This window comes from Haematobia irritans, chromosome 3 (assembly GCF_050003625.1).
Source record: "Haematobia irritans isolate KBUSLIRL chromosome 3, ASM5000362v1, whole genome shotgun sequence".
In the NCBI taxonomy this organism is placed as follows: Eukaryota; Metazoa; Arthropoda; class Insecta; order Diptera; family Muscidae; genus Haematobia; species Haematobia irritans.
In genome coordinates this window covers 191591446-191615298 of record NC_134399.1, presented here as the reverse complement: position 1 = coordinate 191615298, position 23853 = coordinate 191591446, and the positions used below count along the sequence as shown (strand labels likewise).

The 23853-nt window shown below is 28.0% G+C and overlaps 1 protein-coding gene across 1 annotated transcript in view; it reads right to left on the bottom strand.

The window, feature by feature from the left end:
* Window positions 1–23853, bottom strand: part of fog (folded gastrulation) — a 222057-nt gene that overhangs the window by 151875 nt on the left and 46329 nt on the right. The window contains exon 2 of the mRNA XM_075300953.1: window positions 11595–11648. The gene's annotated coding sequence lies outside the window, so the exon portion shown is untranslated. The remainder of the gene's footprint in view (window positions 1–11594; window positions 11649–23853) is intronic.

The following is a 23853-nucleotide window of genomic DNA, read 5'->3' as shown; positions in this document are numbered from 1 at the left end:
ATATTTTGTAAACGTCCCAGAAAACGTCAAGCAAATTAGAAGCCTAAAAGGGCGGCCTCTCCTCCGTCCAAATATCACAAAATCAGGTATCAACTATTAATATCGTAACCTCTCCCCAGTCCTCTGTAAATCTCAAGTAACTCGGTAAAGTTTAATTGTTTCTCTGTATGTACTTAAGAGAAGCGGATGTCTCCCTATGCCCTTTTATTTTTATTAAAAAATCAGGCACCGGATATAAATTTCATAACCTCACCCATTTTTTCCGTAAAATTTCAGTCGGCGGAGTTTAGTTTTGTTTTCGCTGTACTTAAAAAAAAAGTCGGGCAAAGGGGTGGTTGCCCTCCCCGACCAAATATCGAAAAATAATGTAGCGGATTTTTGTCTAGATGCCAACCCCAACATTCAATGAACATTTCAAGCAAATCGCATAATTTTGTTCCAAGTTTCAAAAAGTAGGGTAAGGGGGAGGTCCCCCTCTCCGTCCACATATGAAATCATCAGGTACCCCATATTAATTCCATAACCTCACCGCATGTTCTCTGTAAATCTCAGATAATTTAGAGAATTTTAGTTTTTTTACTGTACTTTAAAAAAAGTCAAATAAAGGGGAGGTCCCCCTCCGCCACCAAATATCGAAATATAAAGTAGCGGATCTTTATCTAGATGCCAACCCCAACCTTCAATGAAAATTTCAAGCAAATCGGTCAACTTTGGTCCAATTTTCAAAAAGTCCGACAAAGGGGAGGTCCCCCTCCGCGACCAGGTGTCAAAAAATGAGGTACCCTATTTTCACCACATGAACGCCCCCTACGATCTCTGAAAGTTTCAAGTAAATCGGTTCAGCCGTTTCGGAGCCAACTCGGAACATACAAACAAACAAACAAACAAACAAACAAACATAGATTGAATTTTATATATATAGATTTTGTAAAAATTTTATTCCTATAGAAAATTTTGTCAAAATTTTATTTCTATAGAATAGTTTGTCACAATTTTATTCCTATAGAAAATTTTGTCAAAATTTTATTTATATAGAACATTTTGTCAAAATTTTATATCTATAGAAAATTTTGTCAAAATTTTTATTTCTATAGAACATTTTGTCGTAGCTTTATTTCTAAAGAAAATTGTGTACAAGTTTTACTTCTATAGAAAATTTTGTCGAAATGTATTTCTATAGAAAATTTTGTCACAATGTCATTTCTATACAAAATTTTGTCAAAATTTCATTTCTATGGAAAATTTTGTTCAAATTTTACTTCTATAGAAAATTTTGTAAAAATTTTATTTCTATATTTTCTATTTGTCAAAATTTTATTTCTATAGAAAATTTTGTAAAAATTTTATTTCTATAGAAAATTTTGTAAAAATTTTATTCCCATAGAAAATTTTGTCAAAATTTTATTTCTATAGAAAATTTTATACCTATAGAAAATTTGTCAAAATTTTATTCCTATAGAAAATTTTGCCAACATTTTATTTCTATAGCAAATTAAGTCACAATTTTATTTCTATAGAAAATTCTGCCAAAATTTAATTTTTATAGAAAATTTTGTACAAATCTATAGAAAATGTTGTTAAAATTTTATTTCTATAGAAAATTTTGTAAACATTTTATTCCTATAGAAAATTTTGTAAAAATTTTATTTCTATAGAAAATTTTGTCAAAATGTTATATCTATAGAAAATTTTCTGAAAATTTTATTCCTATAGAAAATTTGTCAAAATTTTATTCCTATAGAAAATTTTGTCAACTTTTTATTTCTATAGCAAATTAAGTCAAAATTTTATTTATGTACAAAATTTTCTCAAAATTTTATATCTATAGAAAATTTTGTTAAAATTTTATATCAATAGAAAATGTTGTCAAAATTTTATATCTATAGAAAATGTTTTCAAAATTTTATTTCTATATAAAATTTTGTCAAAATTTGATTTCTGTAGAAAATTTTCTCAAAATGTTATATCTATAGAAAATATTTTCAAAATTTTTAACTTTTATAGAAAATTTTGTCAAAATATTATATCTATAGAAAATATTGTCAAAATTATTTTTCTATAGAAAATTTTGTCAAAATTTAATTCTATAGAAAATTTTGTCAAAATGTTATTTCTATAGAAAATTGGAGAGGAATGTTGTGCAAATCTACCAAACCTTCAAGAATTCTACCAATCTACCAAACAGTAAAAAAATCTACCTGTTTTGGTAGAATTCTACCAAGTTCGGCAACCGTGTTTGTGTACAGAAGCATAAAGGTATGCCAAAGGTTGGCCACTTTCTAAAAAATAAAACTTTTAACAACAGAAATAATATCCGGCACTATATACTTCTACATTGAATTTTTACCATGAAATTTCAAAAAGTGTCTTATTAAAGACTTCAAGTGAGAAGTACTTAATATAAACGAAATGAGCTTTGATTGTAGAACAAAAATTAGTTTCTTTATTGCAAAAAATAAATATTTTTAAAAAATTATAAAAGTTTAAAATTTCAAAGAAATTCAAAAAAACTCAAACAAAATAACAAAGTTTTTTAATACATATTTTCCAACCTTTTTTTATTTCTTTGCGAGTGCTGTTCCAGTAGTTTCGCCATTGATAAGTTTGTTTGAAGCTAATTGGTCATATGAAATTAAATGGGTTCCAATGAACAGTAGTTTTCCTTGAATTTCCTAACTAGCATCCCATTACCTGAACACATAACTAAAAATAAAATTTAAACTTTAAAGCTGTCATTAATAGATGACATACAAATTAGGCGCCACACAAAGGAGAAAACGTGATTTTTATATAATACAAATGTCAGGTTTTCCTTTCAAAAGTTCCCAAAAAAAATAATTTATTGTTAACATGTGCAGTGGATTTTCTGCCTCAAGCACATATAAAAAAAAAACATCAAAAAATAAATAAATATTTAAAACTGTTAAATTATAAAGAAACAGTAGACATTAATAGACGCCATAATAATAAACTAAATAGCCAAGAAAAAAACGATAGACAGACAGTCAGTAAAAACTTTTAGATGCTAGTTAATTCATCAGAGACGTAGCGATTGGTGACTGCATTGCTACAGGAAGTTTGAAAAATGTCAAAAAACCCCATGCGTTTAAATTAACCATTAATTTATTAAAATTTATGGACATTTTAATTAAGCTCTTGTTTTTATAACGGCTAATGAAAGTCCCCCACCCATCAAAGCTGTCACATGTCTGTTGAGACGCCTTTATTGCCCTCAGCTTTTATTTATTAATTATCAAACATTAATTAAATGCCACCGGTTGATGGGGTCCCCCTCTTAAAGTTTAACGTATACAAGTGTCAAAGAAATATCATATAAGCGAAATATGTCCAGAGAACCGCATACACTTGCACACACACACACACACACACACATACACTAACTCATCAAAATACACCATATACCATTCATATGTGATATTGTGGTTTGGGGTATCATCATATTAAATTATAATATTGATTGTATATTTTTTTTTTTTTTGATATATATTTACAGTTTTTATTGCAATGGTTGGTGTGTGTTTTTAACAAAAGCTTGATGCTGTTTCTGTCTGTTGTGGCGCGACTTTATGCAATCAATTCATTTCAAGTTTAACTTTTTATTACACCACTCTATACCAGGGAGAAAAACCATGGCGCTTGTGGATTTTTCACACCGAAAACAAAGGTTTTTAAAAGTTTTTTTTTGCTTTTTTTTCTGGCTGATGTCGACAAATGTTAATTTCCAAATAAATATTAATAAAATGAATTGTTTTAAAAAAATGCATTATTGCATAATATGCCTCCAAGGTTTAATTCAGTTATTAAGGGATAATAATACATTTACACTGTTAGAAAAATATGTTTTTCATATGTTTCGATGTTGATTAAATGTTTCATCAGGTCGAAAACCTATGTTGTTAGCACCTATATTACCTGTTTATTTTCATAATTCATTATGATTGTAAATATATAAATAAATAAATAAGATGTTTTATGGACAGAACTTTGTTGATATTACAGGAAATTATCTTGTGCTAAATTTAAGAAATGAGGCCACTATTGTCAAAAATAAGTTTATAAGGAGAACTTTTTTGAAAATCGGGCGCTACATATATATGGGAGCTATATCTAAATCTGAACCAATTTGGATGATATTTTGCACATAAAGTCAATACTATACAAGATTAGAGTAAGCGAAATTTGAGTAAGATCAGTTGATAAATAAGGGTTTTATGGCCAAATTTTGGAAAATCGGGCAATGCATATATATGGGATCTATAGCTAAATCAGAACCGATTTCGATGATTTTTTTTGCACATATAGTAAGTGCTATAGAAAATTAGATTTGGCCAACTTTGAGTCAGATCGGTTCATAAATAGGGACTTAAGGCCAAAATTTGGCAAAATCGGGCGATAGGGTCACGAAAAAAGTTGATGCGGTCACCCCCCCGGTTTTGTAGCATATTCGAAGACAATTTCAGAACACCAAAACTTTTTTTCCGTGCACCCTACGACCCCCCGAAATACAATTTATGGTGCAGTGCCGTCATTTGCAGTCCGATCGAAAAAAAACGCATATCGTTGTTCGTGGTTGATCAGGGGCTATATTTCGTGCATTGGTCATTTTTGACTCCGACGTCAAATTTTTAATTTTTTTACTTCGCTTCGTATACCCCTATGATGCACATTTCTGATAACCATTATAAAGATCTTAACAAAATATGAAACTTTTGCTTTTGAAGTATTTACTTATATTCATAAACAAAAAAGTTACAGAGATTTTAAAAAGTCAATAGGTCACCCTACACACCACCATGATGATTCTGAGCGGTGTTTGCAGCTGTTAACTCGTAATACACTCGAGTTTTTCCGTCGATATGTGACAATGGATGAAACATGGCTCCATCACTACACTCCTGAGTCCAATCGACAGTCGGCCGAGTGGACAGCGGCCGGTGAACCGTCTCCGAAGCGTGGAAAGACTCAAAAGTCCGCTGGTAAAGTAATCGCCTCTGTTTTTTGGGATACGCATGGAATAATTTTTATCGATTATCTTGAGAAGGGAAAAACCATCAACAGTGACTATTATATGCCGTTATTGGAGCGTTAGAAGGTCGAAATCGCGGCAAAACGGCCCCATATGAAGAAGGAAAACGTGTTGTTCCACCAAGACAACGCACCGTGCCACAAGTCATTGAGAACCATGGCAAAAATTCATGAATTGGGCTTCAAATTGCTTCCCCACCCACCGTATTCTCCAGATCTGGACCCCAGCGACTTTTTCTTGTTTTCAGACCTCAAAAGGATGCTCGCAGGAAAAAAATTGGCTGCAATGAAACTGAGGGCTATTTTGAGGCAAAACCGAAGGAGTACACCAAAATGGTATCAAAAAATTGGAAGGTCGTTATAATCGTTGTATCGCTCTTGAATAATAAAAACGAATTTTGACAAAAAAAAATGTGTTTTCTTTGTTAGACCGGGGACTTATCAGCCAACCTGTTAGATAACATCCCGAAAAATGTGTACCCAGTCTTTTAGAAAATACTCCTGGCAAAATTTTTCACACTCATTTTGGCCAAATATTTTTGGCTAGTGTGACCACACCCTTAGTATAAATAAAAAATATTCTATAATTATAAACGTTTATCATCTTTTAATAAAATTTCTGTGAATTTCGTATACGACTTTCATATTTTATAATTATAAGCTTTATGATCTTTTTATAAGATTTCTCAAATTAAACTACACAACTCAACCAAGGTAAAAATCTCCCCTCCAAACGACCACTTTCATAACTTTCAATCGACCATATTGTGGATGATGTGTTTTTGTACTGAAATGCTTCATTTGCTACAAACAATCCACATCTTTGGATGAGATCTGTCAAGGTTTTGCATTGAAATCAATGTGAGAACTCAACCGGAGATGTCACAGATTGTTTAACAGTTTATTTCGTCATAATTTTCGCGTCATATGTTTACACAAGTGGCCAATTCATGGGCAAAGTAAATATCAACAATGTGGAGATGCTGTTGATGTGTTAATGAAAATAGGCGGCACAACTGTGTTTATTACAAAAAAAAAAACAAAAAGAACAACAGGAAAAAACCTTTAAGAAACATAGGGGCATTTTCTTAATATCTTGTAACTATACTGTAATATATATATGGAATCGATAACTCATTATAAGCCTTTACTTTTGTACTTTAATCTTCAAACTGTAGCAATGCTAAGATATGATAAGGGGCCACGGTTGGCACGCATTCCAAACAAAATCTACGAAAACTTTAAGAAAATTTTATTAAATTTCTTCTAAATTTAAAAATATCCTATTTTATGGCTAGAATAAAAATAATATTTCTCTTTCAAAGAAATTTTAATTATCTTAGTTTAGAAGTTTATATCAATATTTGCAATATTATATATTATGATCCTTCCTATTGAATTGTACAAATGTATCCAATTTTAAACTAATTTTAACGACCTTACACGAAAATTAAAAATTTTTGAAGAAATTGAACTTATAAATTTGTTTTTAAATTTTATTTCTATAGAGAATCTTGTCAAGATTTTATTTCAATAGAAAATTTTGTCAAAATTTCATTTCTATGGAAAATTTTGTCAAAATTTTATTTCTATAGAAAATTTTGCCAAAATTTTATTTTTATAGATAACTTTGTAAAAATTTTATTTCATATTTGTTGTTTTGATCTCAGCTTTAAAACCATTGCGTTGACTAAACTACAAGAGTAGCTTAACAAACAGAGGAAAAGAATGTTTGTCAAATTTATTTGGGCAAAGCCCTGTGGACTGCAAGATGGTTGGATGAACGCCAGTTTCGCAATTACTACTTGCAGTAAATTTTGTCTTCTACAGAAAATTTTGTTAAAAATAATATTTCTATAAGAAATTTTGTCAAAATTTTATTTCTATAGAAAATTATGTCAAAACTTGATTTCTGTAGGAAATTTTGTCAAAATTTTTTTTTGTATAGATAATTTTGTCAAAATTTTATTTCTATAGAAAGTTTTGACAAATTTTTGTCAATATTTTATTTCTATAGGAAAATTTGTAAAAATTTTATGTCTATAGAAAATTTTGTCAAAATTTTATCTGTAACAAATCAAAAGTTTATTTCTATAGAAAATCTTTTCAAATTTTTATCACTATAGAAAATTATGTTCAAATTTTATTTCTATAAAAAATTTTGTCAAAATTTTATTTCTATAGAAAGTTTTGTCAACATTTTATTTCTATAGAAAGTTTTGTCAAAATTATTTCTATAGAAAATGTTGTCAAAATTTTATTTCTATAGACAATTTTCATAAAAACAATCTTTTCAAAATTTTAAAGAAAAATTTGTCAAAATTTTATGTCTATAGAAAATTTTGTCAACATTTTATCTATAGAAAATTTTGTCAAAATTTTATTTCTATTGAAAATTTTATTTTTATATATAATTTTGTCAAAATGTTACTCTTATAGAACATTTTGTTTTTATTTAATTTTTATGGAAAATTTTGTCAAAATTTTATTTCTATAGAAAAATTTGTCAAAATTGTATTTCTATAGAAAATGTTGTCAACATTTTGTTTATATAGAAAATTTTGGCAACATTTGTTTTCTGTAGAAATTTTTGGCAACATTTGATTGTTATAGAAATTTTTGTCGAAATTTTAATTCTATAGAAATCTTTGTCAAAATTTTATTTCTATAGAAAATTTTGTCAAGATTTTATTTTCATAGACAATTTTGTCAAAATTATATTTCTATAGAAAGTTTTATCAAAAATTTATATCTATAGAAAAAGTTGTCAAAATTTTATTTCTATAGACAATTTTTGTAAAAACAATCTTTTAAAAATTTTAAAGAAAAATTTGTCAAAATTTTATGTCTATAGAAAATTTTGTCAACATTTTATCCATAGAAAATTTTGTCAAAATTTTATTTCTATAGAAAATTTTGTCAAAATATTATTTTTATAGATAATTTTGTCAAAATTTTATTTTTATGGAAAATTTTGTCTTGTAGAAAATTTAGTTTTTATTTAATTTTTATGGAAAATTTTGTCAAAATTTTATTTCAACAACAACATTTTGACAAAATTTTCTATAGAAATACAATTTTGAAAAATTTTTCTATAGAGATAAAATTTTGACAAAATTTTCCATACAAATAAAACAAAGACAACATTTTCTATAAAAATAGAATTATCTATAAAAAATAAAATTTTCTATAGAAATAAAATTTTGACAAATGTTTCTATAGGAGTAAAATTTTGACCAAAATTTCCATACAAATAAAATAAAGGCAACATTTTCTATAAAAATAAAAATTTACAAAATTATCTATAAAAATAAAATTTTGACAAAATTTTCTATAGAAATAAAATTTTGACAAAATTTTCTATAAAAATTAAATAAAAACTAAATTTTCTACAAGAATAACATTTTGACAAAATTATCTATAAAAATAAAATTTTCTATAGAAATAAAATTTTGAAAAAATTTTCTATGGATAATAAAATTTTGAAAAGATTCTCTATAGAAATAAACTTTTGTTTATTACAGATAAAATTTTGTTAAAATTTTCTATAGACATAAAATTTTTACAAATTTTCCTATAGAAATAAAATGTTGACAAAACTTTCTATAGAAATAAAATTTTGACAAAACTTTATATACAAATAAAATTTTGAGAAAAATTTTTATAGAAATAAAATTTTGACATCATTTTCTATAGAAATAAAATTTTGACAAAATTTACTACAGAAATAAAATTTTGACAAAATTTTCTGTAGAAGACAAAATTTGCTGCAAGTAGTAATTCCGAAATGTGCGTTCATCCAACCATCTTGCAGTCCACAGGGCCCAAATAAATTTGACTAACATTCTTTGCCTCTGTTGGTTAAGCTACTCTTGTAGTTTAGTCAACGCAATGGGTTTAAAGCTGAGATCAAAACAACAAATGTGAAATAAAATTTTGACAAAATTTCTATAGAAATAAAATCTTGACAAAATTTTCCATACAAATAAATAAAGACAATAAGATTTTGACAAGATTCTCTATAGAAATAAAATTTAAAAACAAATTTATAACTTCAATTTCTTCAAAAATTCTTAATTTTCGTGTAAGGTCGTTAAAATTCGTTTGAAATTTTATTTTTTTAGATAATTTTGTCAAAATTTTATTTTTATGGAAAATTTTGTCAAAATTTTATTTTTATAGAAAATTTTGTCTTTATTTTATTTGTGTGGAAAATTTCGTCAAAATTTTATTTCTATAGAAAATTTTATTTTTATAGATAATTTTGTCAAAATTTTATTTTTATAGAAAATTTTGTCTTTGTTTTATTTGTATGGAAAAAATTGTCAAAATTGTATTTCTATAGAAAATTTTGTCAAAATTTTATTTCTATAGAAAATTTTGTCAAAATTTTATATCTATAGACAATTTTGTCAAATTTTATTCCCATAGAAAATTTTGTCAAGATTTTATTTCTATAGAAAATTTTGTCAAAAAAATAATATTTATATAAGAAATTTTGTCAAAATTTTTTTCTGTACTAAATTTTGTCAAAATTTTATTTCTATAGAAAATCCTTTCAAAATGTTATTTCTATAGAAAATGTTTTCAAAATTGTATATCTACAGTAAATTGATATTCCTCTTAATTTACCAAACAGTAAAAAAAATCTACCAATTTTGGTAGAATTCTACCATCTGTGGCAACCATGTAAGGAACTTGGTCACTATAAGGTACGTAAATTATTGCGTTATCTGATCGGGGAGAAGGACGAACCCTTTTCAGAATTTCTTTGAACGTAACTCTATCATTTGTTTCACTGTTGAGGGATAGTGCAGGATGCGGGAATAAAGAGATCCAGCATATCCCAGCAAAAAAAATTGGAGGATCTTCTAAAGGCACAACTTTAAAAGCACTTCCAGAAATGCCCTTCCAAAGATGTTCTTTATTTTAACTGCACATGAAGTTCATTTGAGTAAATTTTTTTATAAGTCGCTTTTTTCATATTTTTACTGGGAAATTTAAAATTGTATTGTTTCAAATAGGCGAAAACCAGAATTAGAAAATAGTGAAAATTATTTAAATTTTGCAGAAAAAAATGCTAATTCCTACTTAGAAAAATTGCGAATTTTTGAAAATATTTGCTGTCAAACGTTCCAGACAAGCGTTATAATGCATTAAAAATCATAAAAAAATTTTAAAAATTATTTATTCGTCAAAATAGCACAAAATTTCTTAAATCACATCCAAAACACTGGATTCGCATCACACCTTAAGAAGAGATGCAAATTCAGTGTAACGGCTGTTGAAATGGTCGACATCCGTCCTATGACAAACCCATGTTAAATTCCTCGCTTCTGCGTCAATTGCACCACTTCCTGGTCCAAAAAGAACATTTTCACTATTTTCTTGTGGACGCTTTTTTTGCTGGGATGCGTAAATTCATGCATCCAAAATTTTCACTTTTACAGGCTTTTGACTATTTAACATTTTGAAAAAATCGTAAAGTCGACATTTTTATTCTCATTTTGATTATCATTACAATCGGTATCAAAAACTGATAGGTATGGTACAACTACCCCAGACGATTTGAATTTTTATTTTATAATTCAACACACGAGCTATAATCGCTCTATAGGAAATCGGTCATGATATATTAAAGGAACTCTTTCATTATCGCTGTTAAATGGTCTACAACTTCTTTGGTTTGTGTGATGTAGCAAAGTTTTGCTACTTAAGAAACTTTTGTATAAAAAAAACTAAAAACTTCTTCACAACAGGCTAGTGTGGATGGGCCCCGTCTGATATCAAGAAGGAAGCAAGAAACGAAAAAAGCAAAGCTACAACCAGCAGTCAATGTTAGCAATAAGATGTAACAACAATACTGACGACAATATTTACACAAATGGTGGCAATAATAATATTTTCTAAGACTCCTCAAGCCTGAGAAAATACTCTTTGAATAGTGATTGGTGTTGTGCTGATTCTTTGGATGTTAAGTTCTTTCCGTTTGTTTGTTTATTTGGTTGTTTGCTTTGTTAGAGCTATATTTGCAATTTCTCAGGAAACGCCATCGGCAACATTGGGCATCAGCAATAAGACCCTGTATTCATTTGAGGAAGATGCAACTGAGTAGTATGGTAGTAGTATACCAAGTCTGATGGTTTTTGCGAATAGGCAACTCTTGTAACTTAGCCGCTAGTGACTTACTACGTTTCACAGAGAATGGGATTACAAACAAAAAGAACAACATCAACAAAAATATTGTGAACATTGGTTTGAAGTTGAAATCGAGCCTGAGAATGCACACCAATAACATCATTTAAGTGATGTTGGAATTGGTGATTGTGGTATGCAAATTAAGGGAAAGGGTTATTTTTGGTTTCTGTAAGTACTACTTAAAGAAAACTGATTTTTATGTTTCGAACAATGCTGCAAAAAACTGCATTGAAGGCCATCAATTAGATAGTGAAAAACTACCCAGAAAAGTTTGAGTTGGTACAACGATCTATTTATAAAATGTTCTTAATGTATTTGAATAAATGAAATATAATCGAATGATTTCTTACCGTTTAAAACATCCTTATTGTTGGAATACACGCCATACACATATATAAACGGATCTGCAAATAAATAAAAAAAATTAAATATTATATTGTTATTCACAAACATAAAGTTCTCTAAACCCTCCCCTTATCCTATTGCCACCGTCTTTTGACAAATTACAATATAATCCTTAGAGACTTGCTTAACCCTTTCAATAACGATGTCCGCTTAGGAGGACAATCGAAAAGAACAAAAGAGCTATATTTCCTCACTTAGTTTCGATGTAGTTCTCAATGTTATTTGAAAGTAGAGGCTGTTGCAAATGACGCTTATTTTCGTAAGGCCATTTGGTCACAACTCAAAAATCAAGTTCTCAGTTCTATTTGAGGTAGCTCCTTAAAAATTAATTTTTTTCTACATATTGTTAGTACAGAAGAGAAGAAAAATTATATTTTTTAACATCTAACAAAGTGTATAGAATACAAAATTTGAGCAAATACATTTACAGGAATTTACGTTGCGATTTACATTGACTAAACGTAATTCTATCATATCTATAGCAATATAATACAACTGGAAGTTAATCAACATATGTATCGTATGGTTATTAACTACACAGAAAAAAAATTTCACGAAAAATTTTCCAATTAAAATTTTAATTGAGTTTTAAAAAATATTCAATTAAAAATTTACTTGAATCAACAAATTTTTTAATTGAAACAAAAATCAATCACAAAAATTAATAGTATCAATTAATTTTTTTAATTGGATCAATTAATTTTTTAATTGACCTTCAATTAATTTTTTAATTGATACTATCATTTCTGTGATTGAAGACATTTCAATTAAAAAATTAATTGGATCAATTAATTTCGTGATTGAATCAGAAATTTTTTTTTTTTGTGTGCACCCAGCAAAAAAAATTTGAAGTTGTTCCACAAACATTTAGTTTAAAGCATATCCCGGAATCCCCCATCAATTTTTGTCCACTTCCGATGCAGTTCTTTGGACAAGCCAACAGACCCAGGTTCAACCCCCGGTGGAAGCGAAGAAGCTTTTCAATTTGTAAAAATAAAAAAATAAAAAGTGAAATAGGAAAAAAATTTGATTGTTTAGTTTTTTAAATTTATTCATCCAAATGAACTTCCAAGGCACAACTTCTAAAGCAATGCCAAGGATCCAAAAATGGAGTACTTCCGTCCTATGGCAAGCCCATGTAATTCATTGGAGATGATCCAAGTTTGCATTACTTCCGGATAACAAATAGGGGATCCAAACTACTTTTTTGGGAGCTCTTTTGTTGCTGGGTACTAATGATAGTCAAGAGCTGTGAAAATTCAGGTCCAAATCCCGTATTTGATTTTTTTAATTTTCTTAAAATTTTGTTTTGTGAGAGAAAAGACAATGCCATATACCAATCTACACAAATCTGCCTACACACATGTTTAATCGCTGGCTAATTGGAATTTTCATAGCCTTTACAATAAAACTGGCGGCAGGAGATGACTCATTTTGGTTCTTATATGCTAACTTCTTATGGAAATTACATACAAATACTCTTCCCAAATGGATGCACTAGCACTGTGCATCATCTCTTATTTGTACATTTCGTGGTTGGACACAATATCTAAGTTATTAAAAATAGTTTGCATTTTCTAATTGGTATCACGGTTGCCAATCGAGCCAAAAAAATCTACCAAAAATTGGGATAATATTTGACCAAAAAATAACCAAACAAAAAAATTATTTTGTCAAAATTTTATACCCTTGGAAAATTTTGCCAATATTTTATTTCTTTTGAAAATTTTGCCAATATTTTATTTCTTTAGAAAATTTTGTCAAATTTTTATTTTTATACAAAATTTTGTCAAAATTTTATTTCTTTAGAAAATTTAGTCAAAATTTTATTTTTTTAGAAAATGTCAAAATTTTATTTTTATCGAATATTTTGTCAAAATTTTATTTCTATAGAAAATGTTGTCAAAAATCTGTAAATTCTATTTCTGTAGAAAATTTTGTCAAAATTTTATTTATATAGAAAATTTTGTAACATCTTTATTTCAATAAAAAAATTTGTCTATTTTGTCTATAGAAAATTTTGTTTAAATTTAATTTCTATCAATAATTTTGCCAAGATTTTAATTCTATCGAAAATTTTGTTAAAATGTTATTTCTATAGAACAGTTTGTCAAAATTTTAATTCTATCGAAAAAAATTTTAAAATTTTATTTCTGTAGAACAGTTTGTCAAAATTTTATTTCTATATATAATTTTAACAAATTTTTATTTCTATAGAAAATTTTATCAATATTTTATTTCTTTAGAAAATTTTGTCAATTTTTTATTTATATACAAAATTTTGTCAAAATGTTATTTTTGTAGGAAATTTTGTCAACATTTTATTTCTATAGAAAATTTTGCCAATATTTTATTTCTATAGAACAGTTTGTCAAAACTTTATTTCAATTTTGTCAAAATTTTATATTTATAGAAAATTTTGTCAAAATTGTATTTCTATAAAAAATTTTAACATTTTTATTTTTATAGAAAATGTTGTCAAAATTCTATTTCTATAAAAAAGTTTGTTAAAATTTTATTTCTATAGATAATTTTGTTAAAATTTTATTTCTATAGAAAATTTTGTCAATATTTTATTTCTATAGAACAGTTTGTCAAAACTTTATTTCTAAAGAAAATTTTAACTAATTTTTATTTGTATTGAAAATTTTGTCAAAATTTTATTTTTATCGAAAATGTTGTTAAAATTCTATAAATTCTATTTCTGTAGAAAACTTTGTCACAATTTTATTTCTATAGAAACAGTTGTCAAAATTTTATTTCTATAGAAAATTTTGTTAAAATTTTATTTCTATCGATAATTTTGTCAAGATTGTAATTCTATCGTTAATTTTGTCAAAATTTTATTTGTATGGACATTTTGACACATTTGTATTTTTATAGAAAATTTTGTCAAAATTTTATTTCTATAAAAAAGTTTGTTAAAATTTTATTCCTATAGAAAATTTTGTCAACATTTTAATTCTATCGAAAAATTTGTTAAAATTTTATTTCTGTAGAACAGTTTGTCAAAATTTTATTTCTATAGAAAATTTTTTCAATATCTTATTTCTATAGAATAGTTTGTCAAAACTTTATTTCTATAGAAAATTTTGACTAATTTTTATTTCTATTGAAAATTTTGTCAATATTTTATTTTTTAGAAAATTTTGCCAAAATTTTTATTTATACACAAAATTTTGTCAAACTTTTATTTTTGTAGAAAATTTTGTCAAAATTTTATTTATATAGAAAATTTTGTGAAAATTTTATATATATAGAAAATTTTGTCAAAATTTTATTTCTATAGAAAATTTTGTTAAAAATTTATTTCTATAGAAAAATTTTTTTTTTAATGTTATTTCTATAGAAATTTTCTTTTTTTAAATTTTATTTCTATAGAAAATTTTGTTAAAAATTTATTGCTATAGAAAATTTTGTTAAACATTTATTTCTATAGAAAACTTTGTAAAAATTTTATTTCTATAGAAAATTTTTTCAAAATTCTATAAATTCTATTTCTATAGAAAATTTTGTCAACATTTTATTTTATAGATTTTTTTTCAAAATTTTATTTCTATAGAAAATTTTGTCAAAATTTTATTTCTATAGAAAATTTTTGTCAATATTTTATTTCTTTAGAAAATTTTGTCAAATTTTTATTTATATTCAAATTTTGTCAAAATTTTATTTATATAGAAAATTTTGTCAAAATTTTATTTCTATAGAAAATTTTTTCAAAATTTTATTTATATAGAAAATTTGGTCAAAATTTTATTTCTATAGAAAATTTTGTTAAAAATGTATTTCTATAGAAAATTTTGTCAAAATTTTATTTCTATAGAAAATTTTGTCAAAATTTTATTTCTATAGAAAATTTTGTCAAATTTTATTTCAATAGAAAACTTTGTCAACATTTTATTTCTATAGAAATTTTTTTTTTTTTTTAATTTTTATTTTTATAAGATTTTGTAAGATTTTTATTTCTGTTCAAAAGATTTTTCAAATTTTTATTTCTATACAAAAATTTTGTCAAATTTTTATTTCTATATATTTTGCAAAATCTACCAAACATTAAAAAATCTGCCATTTGTGGTAGAATTCTCCAAACTGTGGCACCCGTGATTGGTATACTAAATGTTAAGGAATATTTTAAGACTATTTATGGCCAAAGAAAAACGAAAGATATTCACAAACGTTCACGTGGATGAAACCGTAAACATTCCGTTTTGATTTTTAGTGAATTTTTGAACTTAATTTTTATATCCACCACCATGAATGTTGATTGATATGGAGGTATAATAAGTTAGCCATTCTGTTTTTAACATATTGAAATATCGATTACTGACTCCATATAAACCAATCCACCGACTTCGTGAGCCTATACACGCCACTGCTTTTTATCAAATTTTCATGAAATATCAGCATTTTAGTTTGGTAAAGAGCTGCTCCAAATGTGGTATAGACTGGTTCATGTTTTGATATAGCCTTCATATAGACCGATCTCACGATTTGATATCTTGAGGGGATGCAATCAACAATTTTCATCGGAAATTTGAAATCTAAAACAATTTTAAACAAATTACACCCAGAAAAAAGCGAACCCACAATGAAATAAAATATAGTTTCATTTTAGTAGATTTTAACTAAAATGTTTTACTAATTGCAACGTGATAGAAATAAGTTAACAATTTTTGTCAAACTGAACAAAATTTATTAAAAATAAGAAATTTGTTTCTGTTACTTAAGAGAATTTCATATTTTAAAAGAAAAAATTGGTAATAAAAATTGCCAAAAATATCTTTAGCGCTATATGAAGTTGGAAATAGATACAATTTATGACAATTATACTCATTTGGGAAACTTATGAACGCCATTTAAGTAAACATAACCCATTTTGGGAAAATATGATCGATTTTCAAGTGAAGTAAAATACTGTATTTCAATCTTCTTCATGTTAAGATCACGTCATTGAATTATTTAAAAAAAATAATTAAAATAACAATAAAAATCTCACATTTGGCAAAATTGAACTAAAATCAACTGATTTTCATGAACTAAAATAAAGTTAAATCGTCTATAAACAATTTCGTTGAATTCTGTTGGGAAGCTAAGAGCTGTGCTAAATTTCGTATACTTTGGGTTATATTTTCCGATATCCCCCATAAAAGATCCCTCTCTGCCGATTTGTCTTCTCAAGTGCATGGAAGCCACAAATTTCTTTCGAATTTTCTTAAATACCTATAAGTATTTTAAGGCTTTTTAAAAGCTGTCCTAAATGTGTCCTATATCGGACTATGTTTTGATATATGTAGTCCCCATAGAGGCCGATATTTTAATGTCGTCAATAGTTATGGCAAATTTGGTGTATATAGCTCCCATTGAGGGCATTAAGGACGCAATTTTTACCCTATTTACTTAAAACTTAAAATCTGGAGTTACTACATATCCAAAGGAATATAGTTCATATCGATCAATGGCCTTATATACCTGTTTCTATTTATGTTAATTCCTAGCATTTATTATCTATAATTGTATTTATAATTTATTAAAAAAAAATAAATATATTTTTTATATTTTCTTTTTTCAGCAGCATAAAATTTAAGGTATGTACATTTGCCATTTCTGTTTTCTTACTACAATTTACAAACCGGCTTTATTTACACCATCTTAATTACCATCATTGACATACCAACTTCATCTTTGAAGAATATTTCTGTAACACACGGAAATATGGACTAAGAGGTTTCAAAGTTAACAAGTGGTTTTCTTTCTCGAAGATTCCCTATAAATTTACACCCTTTGTGTGTGTGTGTGTTATTTGATTTTTTTTATATATTTTAAGATTTTTATTTAATTCAGCATCGTTGTAGCCATTAACAAAAAACAACAAAGTTCATTACTGATGGTGCATGGATGGATGGATGGATGAGTTGTTGGATGGATCGTTGGTTCTATATTGCATTGTTGTTTGTATCATTTGTTTTTTTTTTCGAGTATATTTTTGTGAATGTATCTTTTCTAATATTAATCCGTCAAGTTTGCTATGGTGTTGTGTCACAGACTTGACGGATTCGCGCCATTCAATGGATGGATTGACTCACTGCAGCCAAACTGCACCAGCTGCCATTTGTTGATGGGAATTTACGCAAGCGTAATTTATTTTAGAGCTCAATATCATGCGACGTTTATATGTCCGTTCATCTGTCCCTGTCCCATCCATTGCTGTTGATGTTTTAGTGCTTTTATTAGTGTTGGTGGTGTTTGCAAAAGGTTGATGTGAGTGATATTGTTGGTGGGATTTTTTTTCTTTCGAACTTAAATGTTATAATAGCAAATTCTAGCTATTTATTTATCTATTGATGGTTTATCTACATGGTTTGGGGACATGGAAGATTATCCAGTGACATTTAAGAAGTATTTATTAGTCGTATTGAATTGAATGAAATAAAAATAAATATCCAATCACCTAATGATTTTGAAAGTTTTCTTAAGAGATCATAAGAAATAGTTCAATTTATTGCATACGAAAATATTAAATATGTAAAAAACAAACAACAACCAAATAAACTAAATTTTTTAAAACAATATAATTGAAAACAATAAAATTCAAATAATATGCAAAATGATGTATCCTAAAATTGAGGATATGTAATCTATATTATATAAAGGACAAACCTTTTTAAAACAAAGAAATTTTAATTAAAAGAAAATTCTTAATCTTTGCAATAACAATAATATTTAACTTTAAGACACAAACCCATGAAATTTGCGCCCCTCCGTAAAAGTCATAAGTCATTGAAGTATAGGAAATTTTCATTAAAATGAGGAAACTATTTTTGATTTAAAGAACTTATTTCTAAATTAACTGAGATATTAAAACATTTCATTACATATACAAATCTTATACACAAAACATTTTTTTTCTGTTCTAATCACGAAATTAATTGATCCAATTAAATTTTTAATCGAAATGTCTTCAATCACAGAAATGATAGTATCAATTAAAAAATTCTTTGAAAGTAAATTAAAAAATTAATTAATCCAATTAAAAATTGATACTATTAATTTGTGTGATTGATTATTGTTTCAATAAAAAATATTGTTGTATCAATTAAATTTTTAATTAAATATTTTTTAAAACTCAATTATGATTTTAATTGGAAAAATTTCTGTGAAATTTTTTCTGTGTATTATTCTTATTTATTTTTTTATACCCTCCACCTTAAGATGGGGGGTATATTAAATTTGTCATTCCGTTTGTAACACATCGAAATATTGCTCTAAGACCCCATAAAGTATATATATTCTGCACACAAAACAAAATTTTTTCTGATTCAATCACGAAATTAATTGATCCAATTAATTTTTAATTGAAATGCCTTCAATCACAGAAATGATAGTATCAATTAAAAAATTAATTGAAGGTCAATTAAAAAGTTAATTGATCCAATTAAAAAATTAATTGATACTATTATTTTTGTGATTGATTTTTGTTCAAATTAAAAAATTTGTTCAATCAATTAAATTTTTAATTGAATATTTTTTAAAACTCAATTAAAATGTTAATTGGAAAAATTTTCGTGAAAATTTTTTGTGTGAAGAAATGATAGTATCAATTAAAAAATTCATTGAAAGTGAATTAAAAAATTAATTGATCCAATTAAAAACTAATACTATTTTTTGTGTGATTGATTATTGTTTCAATTAAAAACATTATTGTATCGATTAAATTTTTAATTGAATATTTTTTAAAACTCAATTATGATTTTAATTGGAAAAATTTCCGTGAAATTTTTTTCTGTGTATTATTATTTATTTTTTTATACCCTCCAACTTAGGATATATTAATTTGTATATTAAAGTTGTCATTCCGTTTGTCACACATCGAAATATTTCTCTAAGACCCCATAAAGTATATATATTCCGGGTCGTGGTGAAATTCCGAGTCAATATAGCAATGTCCGCCCGTCTGTGGAAATTGCGTTAACTACCGAACTAAATAAGCCATCGATTTGAAACTTGGTATAAGTAGTTGTTATTGATGTAGGTCGGATGGTATTGCCAATGGGCCATATCGGACCATTTTTACGTATAGACCCCATATAAACCGACCCCAGATTTGATCTCCGGAGCATCATAGAGAAGCAAATTTCATCCGATCCGGTTGAAACTTGGTACGTGGTGTTAGTATATGGTAACTAACAACCACAAAAAAATTTGTCCATATCGGTCTATAATTATATATAGCCCCATATAAACCGATCCCCAGATTTGATCTCCGGAGCCTCTTGTTCATCGTATCCGGTTGAAACTTGGTACGTGCTGTTAGTATATTGGTCTCTAACAACCACACAAAAATTGGTCCATATCGGTCTATAATTATATATAGCCCCCATGTTAACCGATCCCCAAATTTGGCTTGCGATTGCTCCAAGAGAAGCAAATTTCATCCGATCCGGCATGCAAAAATTGATCCATATCGGTCCACTTTTACGTATAGCCCCCATATAAACGGACCCCCAAATTTGGCTTGCGATTGCTCTAAGAGAAGCAAATTTCATCCGATCCGGTTGACATTTGGTACGTGGTGTTAGTATATGGTCTCTAATAACTCTGCAAAAATTGGCCTATATCGGTCTATAATTATATATAGCCCCCATATAAACCGATCCCCATATTTGACCTCCAGAGCCTCTTGGAGGAGCATATTTCATCCGATCCGGTTGACATTTGGTACGTGGTGTTAGTATATGGTCTCTAATAACTCTGCAAAAATTGGCCCATATCGGTCTATAATTATATATAGCCCCCATGTAAACCGATCCCCAGATTTGACCTCCGGAGCCTCTTGGAGGAGCAAAATTAGTCTGATTCGGTGGTCTCTAATTTTACCTCCGGAGCCTCTTGGAAGACCAAAATTCATCTGGTTCAGTTGAAATTTGGTACGTGGTGTTAATATATGGCCTCAAACACCCATGCAAAAATTGGTCGAAATCGGTCAATAATTATATATAGGCCCCATATAAACCGATCCCCAGATTTGACCTCCGGAGCCCTTTGGAAGAGCAAAATTCATCCGATTCGGTTGAAATTTGATACGTGATGTTAGTATATGGTATCCAACAACCATGCTGGAATTGGTGCATAATTATATATAGCCCCCTATGGTGCCTTTTGGAGAAGCAAAATTCATCCGATCCGGTTGAAATTTGCAACGTGGTGTTAGTATAAGGCCGCTAATACCCATGCCAAAATTGGTCCATATCGGTCTATAGTTATATATAGCCGATCCCCAATCACCCAAAAATTGGTCCATATCGGTTCATATTCATGGTTGCCACTCGAGCCAAAAATAATCTACCAAAATTTTATTTTTATGGAAAACATTGTCAATATGTTATTTCTATAAAAAATTTTGTCAAAATTTTATTTTTATAGAAAATTTTGTCAACATTTTATTTCTATAGAAAATTGTGTAAAAATGTTATTTTCTATAGAAGATTTTTTCCAAATTTTACTTCTATAGAAAATGTTGTCAAAATTTTATTTCTATAGAAACTTTAAACTTAATTATATACGTATTTAATCGGCCTTTTTTAGTTAAATATATACTACGTATGGACTACCTTGTAATTTAGAAGACGGTGTTAGGAAGTTTTAAGATACCTTGCCATCGGCAAGTGTTACCGCTACCCACGTAATTCGATTGTGGATGACAGTCTTCAGTAGAAGTTTCTACGCAATCCATGGTGGAGGGTACATAAGCTTCGGCCTGGCCGAACTTACGGCCGTATATACTTGTGTTTTTTTTTTTTTTTAATAGAGGTAATTTTATTTATATAGTTCGTATTAATAAATGGAATTCAATCGATTTGATTGGATTGGAACCTGAAATTGTTATGTTAGTTTAGTGAGTGATGAAGGGCTCACTATTTATTCTCTATTCTGAAATTTGTTTTCGCAGTGGATTATACAAAGTTGCAAAACATTGTTCGTTCCCCCCTTTTGCAGCAATTTAATAAATCCTTTGGAAATTAATATTGCCCTTGTAATAGATATCACTGGATCTTGTTAATGGTTTGTAGTACATATATAGTTTTATTTTCCTTTTTTTATTTTCTCCTCTTCGTGGAACAACATAGAGACCAACCATGTTTCTATAACATGTGTATAAATTTTTAATTAGATTTTTCCCTCAATTTCCACAATTTCTAATCTCGTGCATGAGAAGAATCTCTTCTCTAGGTCTCCATTGCAACAACTATCTTCGTCAGAACTTTGAACTGGATGCTTTTTAACTTTGTACATTTGTGTATATGGTGGTACAACATAGACCAGTAATCCACCATATACAACACTTTCCATCGTCTATTCATTGTTGTTGGTATGCGTTCATTGGCGTTCCATTTAATCAGTTGCAATAAATCTGCACGAATTTTTCATTGCAAATGTTGCATTTGGCGCCAAAGAATGGATTCTGTTTTTTTTTTTTTCATTTTTTCTTCATCTCTTTTTCTTTGCTGTCGTTGTCGCTGACGCCAACGTTGCTGCTTCGATTGTGTGTTGTTGATGGTTTGCGGCAATGGCGTTTAAAAGTTCAAATTCAGAAAATTGTATTGTTTATGTTCTTCTTCTTTTTGATTTTCATTGTTTTTTTTTTATTTCATGTCTTTTGAAGTTAGTTTTGCTGCTTTGTCTTTCTTCGTTTTCTCTACTTCATCATCTTCCAGCATTATCATTTTATTTTAGTATTTATGAGTTTTAGAGATAAACTTCGGTTTTATGTGATGTTTTCGCTGTCAATGAATTGAATTTATGTCGATGAAAAAAGTTGCTGGTAGAATTTTTACTTGAGAATAATATGGAGGAATGATTTAAATCGATAGTTTTGAATTAGAGTGTATAGGATTAAGTGAAATTTTTGAGTCTGTATATATATGTCAGAGACTCACCTACGTCTACAAAGAGGAAATTTATAGTCGGCTAAGAGCCACCTCTGTGTAATGGTTAACATGCTCTCATAAGAGAGAAGTTCAACACCTGTGGTACCACCACAATGAGCTGAATAGTCTAAATAAGCTTGAAATAACGCACTACCACTAAACAAAGAAAAAACAAGTAAGAAAAGTCTAAAGTCGGGCGGGGCCGACTATATTATACCCTGCACCACTTTATAGATCTAAATTTTCGATACCATATCACATCCCTCAAATGTGTTGGGGGCTATATAAAGGTTTGTCCCAAATACATACATTTAAATATCGCTCGATCTGGACAGAATTTGATAGACTTCTACAAAATGTATAGACTCAAAATTTAAGTCGGCTAATGCACTAAGGTGGAACACAATGTTAGTAAAAAAGAAAATATGGGAAACATTTAAATCTGAAGCAATTTTAAGGAAACTTCGCAAAAGTTTATTTATGATTTATCGCTCGATATTAGAAGTTTAGGAAAATTAGAGTCATTTTTACAACTTTTCGACTAAGCAGTGGCGATTTTACAAGGAAAATGTTGGTATTTTGACCATTTTTGTCCAAATAAGAAAAACATAAGTATGGGAGCTATATCTAAATCTGAACCGATTTCAAACAAATTTGACACGCATAGCTACAATGCTAATTTTATCCCTGTGCAAAATTTCTACTAAATCTGAGCAAAAAATTGGGGTCTGTGGTGATATGTATGTAAATCGGCCGAAAGCTATATATGGGAGATATATCTAAATCTGAACCGATTTCAACCAAATTTGGCACGCATAGCTACAATGCTAATTCTACTCCCTGTGCAAAATTTCAATTAAATCGGAGTAAAAGATTGGCCTCTGTGGTCATATGAGTGTAAATCGGGCGAAAGATATATATGGAAGCTATATCTAAATATGAACCGATTTCAACCAAATTTGACACGCATAGCTACAATGCTAATTCTACTGCCTGTGCAAAATTTCAAATAAATCGGAGCAAAAAATTGGCCTTTGTGGTCATATGAGTGTAAATCGGGCGAAAGCTATATATGGGAGCTATATCTAAATCTGAACCGATTTCAACCAAATTTGGCACGCATAGCTACAATGCTAATTCTACTCCCTGTGCAAAATTTCAATTAAATCGGAGTAAAAGATTGGCAACTGTGGTCATATGAGTCTAAATCGGGCGAAAGCTATATATGGGAGATATATCTAAATCTGAACCGATTTCAATAAAATTTGGCACACTTGAC